This window comes from Felis catus, chromosome C2, assembly GCF_018350175.1.
Source record: "Felis catus isolate Fca126 chromosome C2, F.catus_Fca126_mat1.0, whole genome shotgun sequence".
In the NCBI taxonomy this organism is placed as follows: Eukaryota; Metazoa; Chordata; class Mammalia; order Carnivora; family Felidae; genus Felis; species Felis catus.
This window is the reverse complement of record NC_058376.1, coordinates 3108857-3115880: the sequence shown is the minus strand read 5'-3', so window position 1 is coordinate 3115880 and position 7024 is coordinate 3108857.

Here is a 7024-nt window from a genome sequence, read left to right as displayed (position 1 = left end):
AATGGCTTCACACGCCAGCTTACTATCTGACAGTTCTGTAGTTCAAAAGTCCGGTGGCCCCGGCAAGGCTGAAATCCAGGGGTCCGCCAGGTGGGCTTTATGGAGACTCCAGGAAAGAGTGGTTTGCAGGCTCATTCAGGGTGTTGGTAGGATTCAGGTCCAAGCGGTCTTAGGGTGAGTTTCCTCTTTCCTAGCCTGCTGTCTGTCAGATTCCAGACACTGCCTGTGTTCCTTGCCTCCTGGCGCCCTTCAGGGACAGCCGTTTGAGTCTCTCTCATGCTTTGATCTCTCCTCCTCTGCCTCTAGCCAGAGAAATCTCCGCTTTTAAGGGCTCCAGGTACTAGGCTGGGCCCAGCTGGATGATCCAGGATACTTCCCCTAGTTTCGGGTCTGCAGCCTTAATTACATCAGCAGTTTCTTAACTTACTCTTTAGGGGATGAGACTCTTGGAGTGACATTAGAATCCTGCCTGGATTTGAGGGTAATAAGACCAGAGCTGAAGTTAGAGGGGCCGTTGTGTTGGTGAGAAATGAGGAGCCTGAACTGGGGCTAGGGTGGCAGGTCTAGTGGTCAGAGTCCCGGGCTGCAAGATACGGCCGCGGCTGTAATGGACTGAGCTGCGTCCCTCTGAAACTCATATATTGAAGGTTTGACCCCCCAGCCGCTCAGACTGTGACTGTATTCGGTGATGGGGCCTTTACAGAGGTGATTAAGGTAACATGAGGCCATTAGGGTGGGCCCTGATCCATTTTGACTGGTGTCCTTTGAAGAATTTGGGACAGGGATGCCTGGGTGGCTCAGTCGGTTAAGCATCCGACTTCGGCTCAGGTCATGATCTCTTGGTTCGTGAGTTTGAGCCCAGATCGGGCTCTCTGCTGTCAGCACAGAGCCTGCTTCAGAGCCTCCGTCTCTCTCTCTCTGCCCCTCCCCTGCTTACTCTCTCTCAAAAAAAAAAAAAAAAAAAAAGTTGGGACAGAGAGGCACACACAGGGGTGACCTTTTGAGGACACAGGGGAAGACCCCATCCGCAGTCCCAGGAGAGAGGCCTCAGGAGCAACAATCCCTGCCTTTACCTTGACCTTGACTCCGGCACTGAGAAAGAATAAATGTGTGTTGTTCAAGCCATATGTTTATGTGTTCAAAAGGGATTTTAAGAGGAAATTGGATAATTCGTCACACTGCTGGGAGTTCTGGGGAGTCCTGCTCTGAGAGCAGACCGCTGCACTGGTCTGGGGAGGAGCCCACTGGCCCTGCTGTGGCTACACTATGGTCCCCCCTCCTCCTATCCCCCTGTGACACCAGAGCTCCATGTGGCTGCACACGGCTGCTTGCTTGAGCGGGGTCTCAACACCTGTGCCTCTGTGTGTTCCTGGCCAGGTGGTTTGTGGGTCAACACACTCATGGCTGGCTCCTTGCCTGGCCAGAGGGAGAGTCGGTGCCTATTAAGGCACAAAATGGCTGAGGAGAAACAGATCTGGGGGTAGTTCTGGGCTCTGGGAGATTGCGCTATTCCATCACAGCCTTTCGCTCCTTTCCTGCCTGCCCTTGGTGCCCCACAGGCAGTACGTGTTATGACCCATCCACTGCTTTGGGGCTTGGTCCCGTACCTCGCTGTGGCCCACAGAATGTGAGCAGCTGAAAGAAGTCCCTTCTAGAAGAGCAGGCCTTTTGGCTAAGATCGAGTGTGGAAAAGCCGGTCCCAGGCGTCTGCTCCCCTGCGGTCCTGGGCCTGAGTGAAAAGCACAGGGAGTTAGGCCAACCAGACCTGCAGCTGAATCAGCCGCCCCAGCTGCCCTGCCGACAAGGAGCCAAAGAAGAGACTCGTTTCTGTAAGTCACTGAGGTTATTTAACATCACCGTAGTGCTGCTGACTAATCCAGCAGGAGGGTGAAGGGCCAGGCAGATGTTCAGGTAGAAATGATCAGCAACCACCTGTATACATCAGTAACCTGTTCTGCGAGACAGAATGTTCTGTGATGAAGGAAATGCTTGACATTGGTGCTGTCCAGTGTTGTGACTGCCACTGGCCACACGTGAGCACTTGACATGCATCTGGGAGGATTGAGGTGCTGAATTTTAAATCTTATTAAAAAAAATTTTTTTTAATGTTTCATTACTTTTGAGAGACAGAGAGAGACAGAGCATGAGTGGGGAAGGAGCAGAGAGAGAGGGAGACACAGAATCGGAAGCAGGCTCCGGGCTCCGAGCTGTCAGCACAGAGCCCGACGCGGGGCTCGAACTCATGAACTGTGAGATCATGACCTGAGCTGAAGTCGGCGCTTAACGGACTGAGCCACCCAGGTGCCCCCAAATTTTATTTAATTTTAATTAATTAAGTTTATTTTTTTTTTAATTTTTTTTCAACGTTTTTTATTTATTTTTGGGACAGAGAGAGACAGAGCATGAACGGGGGAGGGGCAGAGAGAGAGGGAGACAGAGAATCGGAAACAGGCTCCAGGCTCTGAGCCATCAGCCCAGAGCCTGACGCGGGGCTCGAACTCACGGACCGCGAGATCGTGACCTGGCTGAAGTCAGACGCTTAACCGACTGTGCCACCCAGGCGCCCCAAAATTTTATTTAATTTTAATTAATTAAGTTTAAATGTAAGTACCCATATACGGCTAATGGCTGCTATATTGGAGAGTATAGGTATATACACATCTAAAGTTAAGGAGAGAGGCCCAGGTAGAGTGGCATAATTTGGGATTCATTCATATGTGTAGAGTTAACATATACAAATATATGTGGAACCCTGGAACATATATACAGAATTTTAGTATATGTGTGTTTTCCTGGGGGCAAATAACCCATGATTTTGTCAGATTCCCAAAGGGGTCTCTAGCCTCCAAAGTTAAGAGAAACTCTAGCCGGGGGCTCCCGGGTAGCTCAGTCAGTTGGGCATCTGACTCTTGATTTTGGCTCAGGTCATGGTCTTGGGGTTTGTGGATTTGAGTTCCACATCGGGCTCTGCACTGACGACACAGAGCCTGCTTGGGATTCTCGGTCTCCTCTAGCTCTCTGCCCCTCCCCTGCTTGTGCTCATGCTCGTGCTCTCCCTCTCTCAAAAATAAACTTTTTTGAAAAAGAGAGAGAAACTCTAGGCCCTTGAGAATCCTGGATGTTGCCTGGTGGTTAAGAATCCCAAGTATTGAGAGCAGGTCAAGGGCCAGAGCCCCAAGGGACAGCAGTGTCTGGGTGGGGGTAGCAGCAGGACCCCTTAGGGGAGCCTGGGAAGTGACATCTGGTGGAAGAGAGTCAGAGTCAGGAAGCCAGGAGACCAGATGATCTCAAAAGCAGCTGTCACGACAGAGGGCAACAAGAGGTGGCCGAGAAGGGGCTGTGCAGCAGGACTATGGGTGGTCTTGGCTGGGAGGGGACTGTATGCTGAACACCAGTGTTTGGATGAATTCACCTGCTCATTTGGTGACAGAACATTCCCTACCCGGGAAAGAGCTGGATCGGCAAACCAGAAACCTCTCTTAGGAAGAACAGGGACTCAGAGGTGAGGCCAGATAAGTGACAAGACAGATGCCAGTTCAGCAGGTGCTATCTTATCCAGAGGGTGCAGCTGCAGGGCATGGCCCAGGGAGGATGACTCTGAAGAGCTTGAAGCTGGAAAGAAGGTGTCAGCTGTGGAGCCTCTGGGAGAAGTGGTAGAAGTAAAGGGTGAAGTCTGAACTGAAATACAAGGCTCCATGACAAGGAATTAATGTGGTTACCAGAACCTGGGCCACCAACATCATTCCTCCATCCATTCCCCCCTCATCCATCCATCCATCCATCCAATCATCTATCTGTCCATCCATCCATCTACCCATCCATCCATCCAATCATCTATCTGTCCATCCATCCATCCATCCATCTACCCACCCATCCATCCATTCACCCACCCATCTATCCATCCATCCAAATATCCTTCATCTAACCATCTATCCATCCAACCGTCTGTCCATCCACCCATCCATCCATCTGTCCATCACTCATCCATCCATCCATCCATCCACCCATCCATCCATCATCTATCCATCTAACCATATGTCTATCTGTCCATTCATCACTCATCCACTCATCCATCCATCCATCATCCACCCACCCATCCAACAATCCATCCGTTCATCCACCCATTTATCCATGACCCATCCATCCATCTATCCACCCATCCAAATATCCTTACATCTAATCCTCCACCCATCCATCCATCCAACCATCAGCTCATCCATCCAACCATCCATCCATCTGTCCATCCATCCAAATATCCTTCATTCAACTATCCATCCATCCATCCAACCATCCATTCATCCACCCATCTGTTCATCCATTATCTGATATTTTGGGGCATGTCTGATATGCCAGTTACTGAGGCATGTACACAGACATAGTCGAGAAGACAGATCTCCACTTAGAAGTCTGCCAAACACCTTAAGCTCAACATGTTTCCAAATGATCTCATTTTCTCCTCTGCCCACCTCCAGACCTTCATCTTCTCCAGCCTTTAGTGACTGTTAGTCGTCCACACCATAAGTCTGCATGGGTGGTCCTTGGTTTTCTGTCTCTCTTACTCTCCTATCCATTCTAATTCCTTGACTTCTCTCAACTGTATCGGCTCCTCTTGGTCAGACCTCAGTGCACCTGGGTCGCCACAATGGTACAAATGCTGTTCCCGTCCGCTCAGGCTGCTGTGGCGGAAGAATACAGATGGGATGGCTTATGAATGGCAGACATGTATGTCTCACAGTTCTGGAGGCTGGAAGTCCGAGGACAAGGCACCAGCAGATTTGGTGTCCAGTTGTCACGAGCACGGTACGAAGGCACACACATGAACGAGGTGTGTCTTTCCCCACGGCGGCTTGATTCGGTCAGAAAGCAACGTTGGCATAACTGTAAAGCAGATTCAGGATTCTAAACTCAATGACCCTCCACTAAGCATTTAACACGGCTTCTTACACCCCGCACAAAGCAAAGCACAAGACGCGCCACACAACAGACAAGATACGACAAGGGGTAGGAGGTTCACCAACCGAACGCAAAGTCTGTGGGTGCGAGGTTGAGATAAGGCCTCGGTCAGTTCCGGGTCAGCCCTCGGTGCTCACTGTTTATTATGTCCAAGCAGCGGAGGGTCTCTGTTCCTGTTGGAGATGAACCGGACAGAGGCTTTGGCGGCAGCTGCCTTTCTGAGGTGGTCAGACACAGAGGGGTCACCTCTGCCCTCCCTTTTTAAAGGGATGTCATCAGCCTTGGGGCCCTGCAGATCTCCCCTGCTCCTGCTGGTGATCAGTTCCGGGGTGTCTCCAGCCGGTGCTGGTCTGGGTGGTGCCTGGTCTTAGCTCAGCACCGTTGGCTGCTGTGTCACTGATGACGGAAGTCACTGCTTGGCATGAGTGCCTCCGTCCTGCTCTCTACACTGGCCACAGCTCACTTCCTTGTTCACAGACGGCATCTTCTCACTGTGTCCTCACAGTGGGGAAGGGGCGAGGGTGCTCCCTGGGGCCTCCTTCATCAGGGCACGGACCCCAGTCCCTAGTTCTCAGGGCCTCGGCACCTCCCAGAGGCCCCGCCTCCGACTACCATCACCGCTGGGGGGCGGTTTCCACATGCGAACTTCAGGGGGGCACATTCGGACCATAGCTGTCCACTCCTGGCCCCCCAGATTCATGTCCTTCTCGCATGAGAACTACATTCACTCCATCCCAACAGCCGAGTGTTAGCTCATTCCAGCAGCTACTCCGAAGTCTGATCTAAATCTCATCCGAGTCAGGGGTGGGGGAGACCCCAGCTGCGTTTATCCTGAGGCGGATTCCTCTCCGGCTGTGGGCCTGTCCCGCCAGCAATGGTGGGGCACCGGACGGGCACTCCCACTCCAAAGGGGAGCAACCGGAAGAAGGAAGGGGTGACAGGGCTGAGGAGGTCCAAACTAAGCAAGAAACAGAGTTTGAGGCTTGAGAAGAATCCTCTGGCTCGATCCTCCGTCCCCCAGGACTGCTGGAGCTGGGTCCTGAGCTAAGCTTTGCTAGGCAGGGGTTCGTTCCCTAAGGCTCTGGGCGGCCCTGCCCTCCGGGCTTTGCGTGGCCCCACCTTGGTATGACTCTGGGCCAGTGCCCTGCCCCCAAGGTGGCTCTTAGGAGGGAGCCATGGTTACTGAGCTACAGCTCTTCCCGGAGGCCCAGTCCTTTGAAATCTAGGTAGAGGCAGACATGCCCCCCAGCACAGGAGCCACACCTGGGCACCACCGGAGTGGGGAGGGGGGCGGGGGGCGGGTGAGAGGTAGCGATGTATCGGCTGGCCCTGCAGGGGCTGTTCTGCCTCTGTGAAAGTCTCCCTGCTGGAGGTGTGCACCCTGGGCCGGAGATGGGAATAGTCCCCAGGCGGCCTTCAGCGTCCTTCTCCCTCATCTTGGAGATTAGCTTCTAATCTCTTTATCAACGGTCACCAGAACGCATCCTTCGGGTTCTCGTTTTGCAATATACATAGGCTGGGGGTTTCCAAATCTTAAAGTTCTGCTTTCTTTCCGATTAGCAATCCTGTCTTTCTCTTTCACAATAAGCCCTCTGAGTAAACTTAAGTAAACTTAAATAAGTAAACTTAAAAAATTAGCTTCAGGGGCGCCTGGGTGGCGCAGTCGGTTAAGCGTCCGACTTCAGCCAGGTCACGATCTCACGCGGTCCGGGAGTTCGAGTCCCGCGTCAGGCTCTGGGCTGATGGCTCAGACCCTGGAGCCTGTTTCCGATTCTGTGTCTCCCTCTCGCTCTGCCCCTCCCCCGTTCATGCTCTGTCTCTCTCTGTCCCAAAAATAAATAAACGTTGAAAAAAAAATTAAAAAAAAATTAGCTTCAGCCAAATATCCAGTTTTATGGCTTAAGCCCCACCCTCCACCAAACACTAGAACATAATCCAGCTCAGTTCTGTCTCTTTTAAAAAAAAAATTTCGAAGCAGGCTCCAGGCTCTGAGCATTCACCACAGAGCCCGATGCGGGGCTTGAACTCATGAACCGTGAGATCATGATCTGAGTCGGAGTCAGAGGCTTAA